Source organism: Petaurus breviceps, unplaced genomic scaffold, assembly GCF_028583685.1.
Source record: "Petaurus breviceps papuanus isolate PSGF00001 unplaced genomic scaffold, PetGlider_PUasm1.0 90897, whole genome shotgun sequence".
Taxonomy (NCBI): Eukaryota; Metazoa; Chordata; class Mammalia; order Diprotodontia; family Petauridae; genus Petaurus; species Petaurus breviceps.
In genome coordinates this window covers 6,371,584-6,386,872 of record NW_027187374.1, presented here as the reverse complement: position 1 = coordinate 6,386,872, position 15,289 = coordinate 6,371,584, and positions in this window count along the sequence as shown.

Below are 15,289 nucleotides of genomic sequence, written 5' to 3'. Positions count from 1 at the left end.
ACATGTGGCCTTCTAAGTCCTTGGGTGCAGCCTTTTGACTGTGTTCAAGCTTTACAGAACAAATCCTTTTATTGAGGGGATTTGTTCTGTGAAGTTTGGATTCAGTCAAAGAGTCAAACTTGAGGACCTAGAGGACCACATGAGGCCTAGGTGTTGCAGGTTTCCCATCCCTGGCTTAGACACATTACTAATGGAAACAGCCCATCAAGATTTTTCAGAAAGCATTCTATTGATAGTGAAAATACCTTCCTCCTCTCAATAGAGAGGTGGAGGACTATGGGGGTGAAATATTGCTTGTGTTGTCAGGTAATATTGCCACATGGTTTGGCTTTATTTAATTTGTTCTTTGTCAAAAGGGAGAATCATTGTGGGAGGTATGTTGAGAAATGACTATGATGTAAAATCATAACAATGGATTTTTTCCATCAAAAGAGGAATTCAGCTGACCACATTCATAACACCATTAATTCTTTGCCAAGATGAGCATGAATCTGATGGCTGGCTGCCCCATTTCTAGTTAGGGTTAGAAGAGACACTTCTAAATCTCTCATTATGGAGAAATATATTCCCATCCACAGATTTCCTTTATATATTGTCAACAGTGAAGGGAGGGTACTAAAAAAATATAGATAGAAAGCATTTTTCTTACTGTACTTAAAACTACATAGAAGGGGTGGTTAGGTGGCACAGTGAATAGAGCACCGGCCCTGGAGCCAGGAGGACCTGAGTTCAAATCTGGTCTCAGACACAAATGTGTGACCTTGGGCAAGTCACTTACCCCCAATTGCCCTGCCTTCTCCCCTCCAAAAAATAGTACATAGAAGATGGGTTTCTTCAGGAGGACCCTAGTTAAGCTCAACTCTTTATTAATCAGATGACAAAAAGATGGGAACTTTTTTCCTGTTCTCTCCCTAAACAAAGTCTAAAAGTACTTATTGCCAACCATGGAGTCCTTTTGTTCTAGTTTTGAGAATATCTCCTAGATGAGTTTTGTGAAATATTCTTGCCCAGGTCATTTCTTGGTCCATTGACACCATATTGAATAACACTTCTGGTTCCCAGGCTGCCACTTACAGAGCATTACCATGGAAACATCAGGGTTTAGAAACAGCAAATGGGCTCTGTCCCAGAGTTCACTAGTTTGGTGATATCTTTTTTAATTTGGAGACTTGTGACACTAACCACACTAATCACTCTCTCAAACTTCAGTCCTGAATTACCTACTGCTTGCTGAACATCTCCTTCTGAATGTCCCAAAGGCATCTTGAAGTCATCATTCCAAAAGTTGAGCTGGAGTGGCTTATCATTTCCTCCTCCAGCTAGTTTTATAGATAGGAAACTGAGTCAAAGAGGGTTACACAACTAGAGAGTCCATTGTGCAGGGTCACACAACTAGTAAGTGTCTGAGGCCAGGTTTGAACTCAGGAAGATGAGTCTTCCTGACTCCAGACCCAGCACTCCATCCACTGCACCTCTTAGCTGCCGCAAGTTGGACATTAGCAGGGGTCAAAATTAACAATCAGTCAGTAAATAAACATTTGCCAAAGGCCTATCCTGTGCATTACCATGGGAGGGAACCATTACTTTCTATGAGTTTATATTGAAATGAAGGAGACAAGTACATATAGAAGAACACACAGAATAAATATAAAGAGAATAAACACAAAGCGGTTAAGTAAATGGTGGTTTGGGAGGGAGGGCAATAACTGTTGGGGGTGGGGGAAATTAAGAAAGGCTTCACATAAAAGGTGGTATCTGAGCTGATAATCCAATAGTTCATATCTGTCACTGTTTAATGTTATCTTCATATAGATTCTCCTTAAAGAAATGTACTTGTTAAATGGCCACTTTTTTGAGCCTTTTCGTCACTTAACATTTCAATAATGTCAACAAAAAATTCTCACTAATGCAAAAAGAAAAGACCACAGATTGAAGAGTGACTCGGGGAGAATAGGATAGTCCTACATTTGTTATCTTGGCAATTTAGTATTACAGTGCCTCTTGATTCTAGTGCCTTCCTCTTATTGATTTTTTCCAGTTTATAGTGCATGTATATATACTATATACACACAACATACCATATACAATATGTACATAGAATGTGTACGTAACTCTTCACTTGCTATCTCCCTCCCCATCGGACTGTGAGCTCCTTGTTTCTTTGTATCCCAGCACTTAGCATAGTGCTGGCACAAGGAGTTTAAGCCCAATGTTGGAATGACTTGAAACACTCATGAGTCCTCCAATAGCTAACAAAAGGAGATTTGCTTAGCCACAGCATAGAAGGGATAAACAAGGACATAGCACTCAGCCTAGCCACATAGTACTGTCAGCCTTCCCACGGAAGGGTAAGAAGAGCAGGGCGTGGTGCTTCACACGGCCTTGGGACATCTGCCAACTCTGAAGGAACTCTGCTCCAAGTGGGCGGGCCTTTTACGCCCTCATGTGAACAGGAAGCCATCAGAAAGCTGCGCCCAAAGTGGCATCGTCTGGACCTCATCTTCCTGGGTCAATCAAAACTTGGGGGAAACTTCTCTACATTTTAGGGGAAGAATTAGCCTAATCTACATGGTGACCAGTATGGGTATGTTGGGGGTAGAGGAGAGACCTGCTAGTTAGTGATCCTATACACCGTGCTATGTATGTGAGTGGAAAGAGGGAACAGATAACGAGAGATGTAAAGGTAAAAAGAACAAGACCTGGCAATTGTTTGGATATGCAGTTACAGGGAGAGTGAATATAGAGTGAATCTTGGATTCCAAACATGAGAGAATAGAAGAATAGATACCCTTAACAGAAACATGGAAATTTGGAGGAAATGTTAGGAGGAAATTTAGGGGTGTGATAGGAGAAACATCTGTTCAAACCTGGCTAGGCTACTGTTTCCCTAACGGGCAATGAAATTATCCTCAAGATTTGATAGGTCAGGGTTAGAATCATTGACATAGATTCCTGATTACCTGAGTATATAAGTCCAGTGCAAAGGAAGCTGGGACTTCTTCGGCTTCATGGATTCTTTGTTTTCATAGAAATCACCTGACTAGGTACATATACTCACAGAGAAAGGAGAGTTTCTTCCACCTAAACTAATGCTGTGTTTTTTCTAAATATCTTTTCCATGCTATTGTTAAGTCAACTTCCTTTTGTTAAATGACATATTGTCTACAAGTATCTCATTTCGTTATAATCCCATGCCTGAACCACTGGGCCAGCCAAATCAGGTTTGGTCCAGAGCAAAAGTAGGAGATAATGAGCTCAACTTTTGGAATGATGACTTCAAATGGAACTGAAATATTAATCACTGTCAAATAATAGTTGGAGGAGACAGAAGCATGGAATGGAACTTAAGTTGATAGTGTTGGGGAAGAGACATTTTTACCCTGAGGGTGTGAGAAATAACTCATTCAGGCTAAGAGGGGTGAAGATAAAAGAAATAAAGTATATTAATGAGACTGCAGTGGGGGGTGTCTTGTTGGATAGACACACCCTCCAGAAACAAAACCTATGCCCAACCACAAAGTCCCTCCCCTTTCTCCCCCTTAGCTGTGTAATACAGGGTGTACAACTTTCTGATACGTGTACTACATAGTTCCCCCATCCCCCACATGCATTGTATAACCATTAAACTAAACCTTGAGTTCTCCCAGAGGAGGAGAAGTTAATGTTCATAAGCTTTTATGCATGAGCATTCCAGGCAAGACTTGACTATTCAGGGGACTTCTAACCTCAAAACAAGATAAAAACCAGTAATACAATGACCCAACACAATTCCAAAAGATTCATGATGAAAAAATGCTATCCACTTCCAGAGAGAACTAATGGACTCAATGCAGAATGAATCAGTTTTCCTCTTCCTCCTCCTCCTCTTCCTCCTCTTCCTCTTCATCTTCCTCTTGCTCCTCTTTCTTCTTCTGAAAGGGTAATGTGGAAATTTGTTTTGCATGACTTCATATTTGAAATATTTTTTTCTATTTCTTGCCTTTTTAATCAGTGGGAAAGAGCATAGGAGGAGGAAGAGAATTTGGAATTGAAAATAAAATAAAATTGAATTAAAAAACAAATATCTCATTGATTCTCACAACAATCTAATAGTAAAATTAAATTTTATTGATCATTTAACAACTTCATGATTCCTATCTTAATTTATAGATTCAATGCCATAGCTATTAAACTACAAACGGTTAACTATATAACTAGAAAAAATTAGTAACAAAAGGCACAAAATGTCAAGAATCTCAAGAGAAATAATTTTAAAAATTAATAAGGAAAAAGAACTAGCAGTACCAGAATTCAGTCTATACTATAAGGCAATAATCATTAAAATTTTTTGGTCTTGTTGATCAGGGGAGCCAATTAGATATACAAAAATAAAAAGCATATAAGCATAGTAGTATTGCAGTATTCAGTAAGCCCAAGGACCCTAACTACTGGGGCCAGACCTAATTAATCAATAGAAACTACAAGGAAAGCTAGAAAGCAGTCTAGAAGAAACTAGTTTTGAAACAATACCTTCCACTCTATCCTAGGATCCTTTCCTTTCCCTCTCCTAAAGAAGCATCCTATATAACAAATAATAGTTTAAAAAAAAAGAGGGAGGGGGGGAAATCAGCAAAACTAATCAATGCATCAAACAAATCTGAAAATATATACTATGTTCCAACCTATAGACATCCCACTTCTGCAAAGAAGTGGGCCAGGAGTATCTTCTCATATTTCTTCTTCAGTGCCATGTTTATTCTTTGTAATTTTGCAACATTTACTTTTGATTGCTTTGTTATGGTCATTCTTTCCATTCACATTGTTATAGTTATTGTGTATGTTTTTTTCTTGGTTCTGCTGAATTCAATCTGCATCAATTCTTGTGAATTTTTTTTCTTGGTATTCAGCATATTTATCATTTCTTCCAACATAATAATGTTCAACTACATTCATGTACCACAATTTGGTTAGCCATTCTCCAGTCAATGGGCATCTTCTTTGCTTCCGGTTCTTTGCTACCTAAGAGGTGCTGCTATAAATATTTTGGTTCACATGAGGGCTTTCTTCTTATCCATGCCCTCCTTGTTACATAAGCCTAGTAGTGGAATCTGGTTCAAATGGTAGAGATGTTTTAGTCACTTGATGTGCACAGTCCCGATTTTCCAAGATGAGTGTATTAGCATACTCTTTTCCCACAATGCCTCTGACATAACTATTCCCATCTTTAGTCATTTTGCCAATTTGTTGGATGTGAAGTGATTTTTAAAAAAATCTTTATTAGTGATTTGGAGCATGCTTTAATATAGTTATTAGTAGTTTGTAATTCTTTTGAAAACAGTTTGTTCATGTCCTTTGATCATTTATCTATTCAGTAATGGCTTTTGATTTTATATGTGTATATATGTATACATAAACACATGTGCATATATGTACATAGATTCAAATATATATGTATGCATCTTTCGTCTTTTCAGTTTCATATAATCAAAGTAATCTATTCTATCTTTTTAAACTGTCTCTATGTATTTTTTGGTTAAAAATGTCTCTTACCCAAAACATTCTTTTCCCACTAGCTGCATTACTTGGTTTTGACTTCATCATCATCAAGGCCCACTCCACCCAGGATAAGTTTATCACTAGGATATTGATCATCTTATAGATTGCTTGGGTTTTGGTGCTTACACCTCATCATCAAAGCTCTCCATTGCCTCAGTCCCTCTGATTGGAGGACTGGAGGGTAGATCAAAGAACTCTTCTCAAAGCCTCCCCTTAAAGAGAACTCAGAAGCTTTGTCAACATTATTTCCCTCCAGCTGCTCTGCTTGTTTTCAAATTCATTATCACTATCCCCCACTCCCTGTTATCCTCAGCTCCAAGATTGTAAACTCCTTGAGGGCAAGGACTGTCACTTTTTCACATTTGTTTCTCCAGTACATAGCAAAATAATTGTCACATAGTAGACAGTTAATAAATGTTTATTGTATAGTACTAGATTGTATTTAGTTTCTGTAAAACATATGATATGTTTCTCTTAATTTTTCTAATATGATCTTTAATAATAAGGTCACATATATTTTGAATTTATTGTGGAATATGGTATTGGGTTTTAGCCTAAATGTAATTTTTTTACCAGGTTGCTTTTCAGTTTTTCCAATAGGTTTTACCAAATATGGAATTCTTTCCTAAGTAGTTTATATTTCCCAGTTTATCCAACACTGGATTAGGCATTCCATTGTTCCTGGTTCTCTTTAGTTTAGTCTGTTTCATTAATCTGCTTTTTTAAAAACCAATACCTAATGGTTTTGGTGATAAACTAGAAAATATTTTGAGGTCTGGAAGTGCTATTCCCCCTTATCCCTACCTTTTTTTTCATTATTTACCTTAATATTCTAGTTCTTTTGTTTCTCCAAATTAATTTTGTTATTATTTTATCAAGTTCTATAGTGTATACTTTTGATAGTTTAATTGGTATAGAATTAAAATATAAATTAACTTTGGTAGTATCGCCTTTTTTGGAGATTTGTTAGCCTTAGCACACAATCAATTTTTATAAAAATGGCATATGTATCTGAGTAATATGTATACTTTACTATTCCTATTCAGTAATCACCAGATACATCATTTCTAAATGCTAAAAAATACTATTTAGGACTTTAACTTATTCTTCTTGCTTATTCTTTTAGATATTTGCTAGATATGAAAGCGGCATACTGAAGTTTTCAACTGTCATAATTCTGCTACCTACTTCTCCCTGTTATTTGAATAACTTTTAATAGATTCTATGATATTCAGTGCATATATAGTTTGTATTACTTCATTAACTCTGATAACTTTAAATATAGTGTTTTCCCTATTTATATCATCTAACCACGTATATTTTTTCCATTGCTTTGTCTATGATCATTAGTCCTACCTCTACTTTTCTGAGTTTTTCCTGACATTTAATAAATTTTGATTTAACTCCACATTTTAACTCCATGCAAATATTTATGTTTCAAATATGTTTCTTAGGAACAAAATACTTTGAGAAGGGTGTGTTGGTAATATCATGTTAAAATTAATGCATGTTTGGGGATGGCTAGGTGTCACAGTAAATAGAGCACTGACCCTGGAGTCAGGAGAACCTGAGTTCAAATTCAGCCTCAGACACTTAACACAAAACTAGCCATGTGACCTTGGGCAAGTCACTTAACCCTAATTGCCCTACCTTCCCCCTCCAAAAAAAAAAGCAAAAAAAAATTATGCATACTTTTAAATAAAGGTGTGTGTAGCAGAATCAGTTTCATATAGAATCCTCTTTTTCTCTCCTTTGCATATGAAAATTTTCATGTTTGGTAAATATAAAGTTCATAATATAATTATTTTAAAATAAAGTAAAAATAAAAAACTCATATTGTTGGATTCTGCTTTTAAAACCAATTTGCTATCCCATTCTAGTTCATATTTATAACTGATTGCTAATTTTGTATTTCTTTGCACCATATAATCTTATTCATTTTCCTTTCTTTGCCTTTCCCCTCTTTATAAAGAAAAAGGCCTTGTAAAACAAGGAAAATATTCAATACTTACCACTATTTTTAAAAAATGTATAAGAAGCCAAAGTAGTAACAGACTAAGGTGTGGGAGAAATCAGGTGGTTGGTATGTTTATTCTTAAATATACTGGATTAGTTTTATGTGTGTGAATGTATATGTATATATATATGCATATATGTATGTATATATGTATTTGTCATCTCTTCTGATAAATAACAATCTACTTGAGGGCAGAGAATGTTTTACTTTTATTTCCAGTACCCAGTATAGTGCCTTACATGCTGTCAGTGTTTAGTTATTTGGTTGCTTGTTGATTATTTGATTGAATATTGTGTAGTAGATGGGGCTTGACAATTAATTCAATGTACATGATAAAGAGGAAAAGCAAAAAATTATATCAAGGTTTCAAGTCTGGGTGGAAGAGAAAGACATGATCTTCTCTTCATCTGGAAAATGAAGAGGTTGAAGAGGCAAGTTTTGGGGCAAAAAAGTTGGATTCAGTTTTGGACTTAAGTGTTAAATAATGGCAGAATATACAGGTGATGTCCAGCAAGCAACTGGAAATATGGGATTGGACTTCACAACAAAAATCAGTATTGAATACATTCATGTACATACATATGTTTACATATGTGTGTGTACATATATGGGTTTGTGTATATATGTGAGTCTGTGTATATATGTATACATATAATATGTGTGTATGTATGTTTGAGTGTATAAAAATCATCTATATAGAGGTAATAATTGAAGTTAGAAGAGTAGATAGAATGGTCAGCCTCAGAGAAAGGAGTACTGAGGACAGAGGAGGGACCCTGGGGCACACCTACACTTCAGAGTCAAGAGAAGAAAGATGAACCAGCAAAGGAGATGGATGAGTATGATAGGAAGAAGTGACATAGGAACCATGGGAGTAGGAAATCAAAAAGAAAAGGGTGGAGTGGACACCAGTGGCAGATACTAAAGAGTTCAAGAACTGAGGGTTCCCATTATCTACCCTTCTCAAGGAGAAAAGGAGTACCAACTAATACCATTAAAATCCATGAAAATGCAAAGAATTTTTGTGACAACAGTCTCACATAGTTCTGATTCTTCCTCACCCTAGAACAAATATTGAGGTGTTAACCATTACTTGCAAACAAGGGGCAAATGTTTTAAAAGTATCCAAATGGAACTATTTTATTTAAGAAGATAGAAGTGCCATACTATTTTTTTAAAACTCCTTTTCTCCACAATACTATGTACCTGAAACAAAGGTCCACTTCTCTAATACCAGCACTTTTCTGGTGCTATTGTGTAACTGTAAGTCAAGACTGAAGATCACCCAAAAGGCAATAGAGAGGCTTATGTTGAATGTGAGCAGGTTGCAACACATTACAATCAAGAAATTATGTTGTGCAAAGAATGTCATCAAAAAAGTGTATGAACAAAAAAAATGTGGTTATCACTTGACGAGTGAAAAGGAAAACTAGTGAGCAGCCCACATTCTCAACGTTTCCTTGCGTCATGAGTGTACTGTCTGTGACAAATTTATGGGAGAACGTGGACAAAAGTCCCCTGACAGATGGGCAGGCATGGATGGATTGTGATTTACAACGTTGGAGGGAATCTATTTGAGTGTGTGGATGCTAGGTATTTAGAAACTTCCCATAGAAACAACTTCTTACATTTTTTTTCTACTTCCCACTAGTGTCTTCATGGAGTTAGAATTGTGCCCAAGATTTATAATCTTGAGAAAGAAACTTCACATGTGAATGATCTGGCTTATATGGAGATAGAATATTTTGACAATCTAAAAGTTTATCCCATGCCAATGCAAAGTCAGGCCTTTGATCTCTCCTCCGACCTCCACATAGCACATCTTCCCATTTTTATCACCTATCACAAACTGAGGTCACATAGCTTTACGAATGAAGTTTGCAAGTTCAGAATTAGAAGGTGACATCAATTTGCAAATTCTTACTGGATTAGAAACACATTCTTCTGCTATTTTATTGTAGATTATTTGAGGGAAAAAAAGTTTTAAATATACTTAGTGAGCTAATGCCATCATTATTTTACATGCCTCTCTTATTGAAGTTCCTTTCCTCCCTTCCCAGGAAACAGCCTAAATATTTTCCAGTTTAGTGTGTGAGATTGGTGCTGACTTACACATTTGAATCAGAGTCACTTCCCCTCTTCAAAATCTTTCCCAGGCTGGATTTTTACTTTTAAACAATAGGAAATGACAGGCTCTATTTTCTTTTTCTTTAAAGGATTTGATACATGGAGCCATGGGTTTTAAACATAGAAAGTATGGTGAACTAATAAGTATTAGCAATAGGAAGTGACATTTTTCCTCCTTTTGTTCTGCTGAATCCCACCAGGCAGCTTTTACAATTTCAGAGCAGGAAGGCTGAATTTTCACCTAAAGAAAAAAATTCCTGATTGAATTCCTTGTTAGACCAATCTGAGTAAAATGTGATTAGACTCTAAAGACTTTTTAGGCAAAAAAGTAGCAGCCTATTTCAAAGAGGTTTGTTAGTAATTATGATTTATGAATTTGACCTTGGTAAAATGATTACAATTTTTAAATGCCCACAAGACTCAGACATAAAAATCTCTTTCTAACAAAGTCCATTTCAGTTTCTCTCACTGAGCTGAATTTAACAAAGATGTTTCAAAGGCCAAACTTGAAGAAGCACTGGCAAGTTGGTGAGTACCCTTGTGCAGATTAAAAGTCAAACAGGGGCGGCTAGGTGGTGCAGTGAATAGAGCACCAGCCTTGGAGTCAGGAGGACCCGAGTTCAAATTTGACCTCAGACACTTAACACAAAAACTATCCGTGTGACCTTGGGCAAGTCACTTCACCCCAATTGCCCTCTCCTCCCCCCTCAAAAAAAAAAAGCAAAAAAAAAAGTCACACAAGATGGGCAGGCACCGAAGGGTCACAATCAACATCTTATTGCTGGAGGGAATGTTCACATGGATGACATTACCAATCCATGGAAGCAGTGGAGCACTGCAGTAATTCAAAAACTCTAATATTATTTAGTATCACTATCGGTAACTTTTAAACCCTCTCCTTTTTCCCTTTAAGGATCATTGCAATATTTAGTTGTCAGCTTCTTAGATTCCTATGTTTTTAACTTATGTTTATATGTGAAGTCTTATTGCTTTGTGTCTCCCAGCTAAAATCCTATCTTCTGTGAAAAGCTTTTATCTCTTAATTCTATTAACTAATTAGTAGATTAGTTAATTAATATATTACAGGGTGTCCCTGTGATAGTAATGGCAATTAAAGATTCCCCTGTATTGGCTTGGTTTTCAAATTGATTGTGTTAAAACCCAGAGTTTGTTAATCCCACCTGTGGGATGGGCTTGTTGATGTGAAAAGAAAGTCCTGAACTGGGAGGAGCTGGTGATGTAGATTTGGAGAGACAAGAGAGAGGCGGAAGTTCTTTTTGGAAGCAGCACCTCGTGGAGAGAGAGAGACTAAGAGATTGCTGGTGGCCGTTTTGAATTGCCCTGGACTTTTGAGACCTGCCCCCTGAGCTGCCAAGGACTGAGGAGACATGGCTGTTTTGCTGGTACTTTGTCTGTCTGTTTTGATGTTATTTTGCCAGATTTGTCCACTGGTGAAAGACTGTCCTGTTGAAGAAGTCCTGGAACCTGGCATTTGGTTAAGAAGGCCTGAGACTGTCCTGCAGACAGAGAGTGAATACTGTCCACTGGTGAGGGACAGTACTGTTGTTGCAGGGGTCTGGAGACTGTCCGGCAGACAGAATGAATACTGTCCACTGGTGAAGGACAGTGCTGTTGTTGCAGGGGTCTGGGAGCCTTTCTGTTGGTTCAGAAGCCCTGAAGAAGGATTTTCTTGTTGTATGTTTACAGAAATCCTGGGAGAGGGCTTTGCTAATGTGTTCAGGGGTTCTAGGACTGTTCTACAGACAGAGGATAAATTCATGAAGGGACTGGCAATGTATCTTATGGCCTTGCTAAGCCTTGTCTCCCCAGGAACTAAGATTGCTGAGAACTTGCCTCGTGTCAAGATGAAGAAAAGACCTCCATTTGGGTATTAAGTGCTGTGTTTAAACTTGATGTAACTCTGGGGTAGATTCAATTGTGATCCAGGGGTGGGGAACTTTTGACCTTTTTGTGTTCTATGGTTGAGCAAATGAATGTATTTTACTTATGTTTGGAAACTAATCTCCATTTGAGAAGAGGGGCTTTGTGGTGGACTTAATTAAGGTATAGCCTAGGGGTGGAGAAGTATTTGGAACAGAGACTTTGTAATTGATTGAATGATTGGAAAGTCCTGGGGTGGGGTAGGCCTTGGAGATTATTTAATCACACTTAGTAAATGCTGTATTTTGAATGATGTCATGTTTTGATCTTCTCTGTTCTGGGTTTGTTACTGAATAAAATAGAGAGCACCTATGCTGGTATTTTGAACCTGGGAAGTTGCCTTTCCTTGGCATTACATTACAGTCCCTAAAGTCTGGACACATAGGCAATCTCATTAACTATGCATATTTTCAAGAAATGAAATTAAATTTTCAACAGCATTTTATTTAATTAGCATAAATGAGATTTCATAGATAGACATAGGAGACACACAAAATCTAATTAATTAAATTAATCTCATTAATATGGAAAATAGTCCCCAATAGCAAATGAAAGCTTCTATTCCATATGAAATTGTTATGACTAAAATTTATGCTAATTAAATAAAATGTTGAAAATTTCATTCATTTCATTTCTTGAAAATATGCAGTTAATGAGACTTCCTATGTGTCCAGACTTTAGGGGCACCCTGTATAATATTAACATATAATATGTAATAGATGAATGAATGAATTAATTAATAGAATTAATTCTATGGCTTCTTTCTATTAACTCCAACATATCTTGTGTATATCTTACTTCTACATACTTGTTTTCATGTTGTTATCTCTCCCATTGGATTGTGAGCTCCTTGAAGGGAGCTGTCTTTTTCCTTTCTTTGTATCTTCAGTGCTTAACTCAGTGCCTGGAACACAGTAGGTGCTTAATAAGTGTTTATTGATTGGCTATTTGGGGGGGGGGGATGTATTGGCTGGATCTTCAGGCTTCATGGAGTTCATACACCAAAGAATACCTTGGCACATTAATCTCCCAGCAGAGGGGTAAGTCTTGGCAAATGGTGGGATTTTGAGTTTAAAATTCAGTGTTTGTAGTGTAAGATTTCTAACTACAGATAAGCTACGTCTAACAGGTGTTTGTAGTGTCATTTAAGCAGCGTGGCTATGTAAGAAGTTTAGTGTTTGGGGTTTTTCACTGAGGCTCTCTAAAAATCTAGTCATGTCTACCTCACCCAGGGCAGTATTGTTTTATTACTTCCTTCAGCAATTAATATAAGAACAGAGATCTAAAGAGAGTTATGTAGAGCAGCAACACTCTTGCAACTGATAGTCTTTTTTTTTTTTGGAGGGGGGAAGGTGGGGCAATTGGGGTCAAGTGACTTGCCCAAGGTCACACAGCTAGTGTCTGAGGCCAGATTTGAACTTAGGTCCTCCTGACTCCAGGGCTGGTGCTCTATTCATTGTGCCACCTAGCTGCCACCAACTGATAGTTTTGAACAACTCCCTGAGGTAGTGAGAGGTCAAGTGAATTGTCTAGGGTCACATACCCAATTATATGAGGTAGAAATTGGACCTAGGTCTTTGGGATGCTGGGGCCAGATTTCTCTTCACTACACCAACCTGTCTCTCATCTTTCATCTTACTGAAGACTATAGTTATTATAATTTCATTATATTATAGTATATCATATATAGTATATTATAGTATTACTGAACACTATAGTTATTTATGCTTTTATGTATTAGTACAAGAAATGAATGGTTCGAAAGACACTCTTTAATACTGTGGTGGCCTCAATAGGGCAGTTATTTCTGGGCTTGTTCCTTAGATATGATGTGGTTCCTGGGTATCCATAGCATATACAATGTTTGTTTTCCTATATGAACTTCACTTTCATGAAAGAAGATTGTACAATTAGCAAAGCTAGTAGAGTGTGGCTTCTGGACCCATTTTGTGCCATGAATTCTTGGAAGTCTGGTAAAACCTAATATTACCATGGGTTGGTATCTACATTCATAATTAAAGGAAATACTAAATTTCAGGGAAAGGCTGGTGAAAATAAAGATGCAGTGTTGTTTGTTTGTTTTTCCAATTCAAGTTCATACATCCACTGAAAACTATCCATGAACCCTACAGTAAGAATTCATACAATGTACAGCCTATATCAGATTCCATGCTGTCTTGGGGAAGGGGAAGGAGAAAAAATTTAGAACTCAAAATCCTATAGAATGTTGAAAACCAAAAATTAATTAATTAATTTTTAAAAAACAACTCATACAAAAGAAAGTGATAGCTCATAGTACATCCTAATATATTGTAATAAGTCTGGTGGATTCCCGCTTAACTATACTTGGAAAACACTGGGTTTTACAGAAGGAATGGCCAACATACAACATACCTCTTCTAATAAAACATGTTCCTCACAAATGTATGGATATACGGAACATACAATGTGGCCCCACCAAATCCCGGCTTATTTCTTTGAGGCTTTACCAACTCTTAGCTCAGAAGCAATTGGGCTCCTGTTTTGACAGGATCACACTGATCAACCACATTAAAGGTGCATGAAGAAGCTCCCAGCTGTGTGGCTGCCCTGTCCCCTCCTCTGGGTGTTTTTTCCCCTTGCCTTTGCGCTGTGCCAGCTCCTTCTCATTCAAATATGCCTTGGTTGTTTTCCTTCTGGGCTTTCTGCCTACCTAAACACATCCATGACAGGATGTTTAAAAACCCTTTCATGGCCAACAAAACCGAGCCTTTTTCTCTGGTGCTAAATGAAATTCAAGTATCACAAAATGCGAAGCACTGTAATTCCTAAAGCAATGCTGACTGAGTTCTCACAATGGGGCCTCAAGAAGCATCAAGCCCATCATCCAGATGCCTCCACAGGGCTGGCTGCCTAGCAGGGGCAAATTCTGATGCCAAGAAGGAAATGTAGGCTACAGCAAAGGCTTCCATGACTGGTAGTATTCCAATAATAGGATTTTCTTCAGTGGGTAAGATGAATATCATTTGATAAATACAGTAGCTAGGGGATAATCCTACAACCTCCATCTTCTTTCCAGCACCAGGAATCCTACCATTCCAATGAGATGCTACTGACAAATAAGAACTGGTAAGATGGAGGGATGATGGATGTTGAAGACAGATACTGTTACCTGCATTGGGACAGTGACAGGTGGGTACAATTTGCTTAGAGAGCAAACTGTCATTTAGGAAGAACTAAAAAATGTTAGGGCTGGGGCAGCTGGATGACTCAATTGAAAGAGCAGTGGCTTTGGAGTCAGGATAGACCTGAGTTCAAATCTGGTCTCAGGCACCTACTAGCTGTACGACCCTGGGCAAGTCACTTAACCTCAAATGCCTCCCCCAAAAAAAACACCTCAGGGCTACCCCTTTCACTTTTTCCCATTCCCCTTTTGGTGAATATAGCAAAGGCTTTCTTGAAAACATGTGAAAGGACTTCCAAATGGAAATATTAAGTGAAAGTGGGATTTCACACAGGGTTTAGCATGTACTAACTGCCACCTCTACCCCATCCTCTCTTGGAAGTCCTCTCTTCCCATAGAAGCTAAGCTTGCACAGTTCCAGTCAGTCAGCTAGCATTTATTAAGAACCTGGTGGGTCCTGTGCTAACCATTTTTTTGTTTTTGTTTTATTTATTTTAACAATGGCA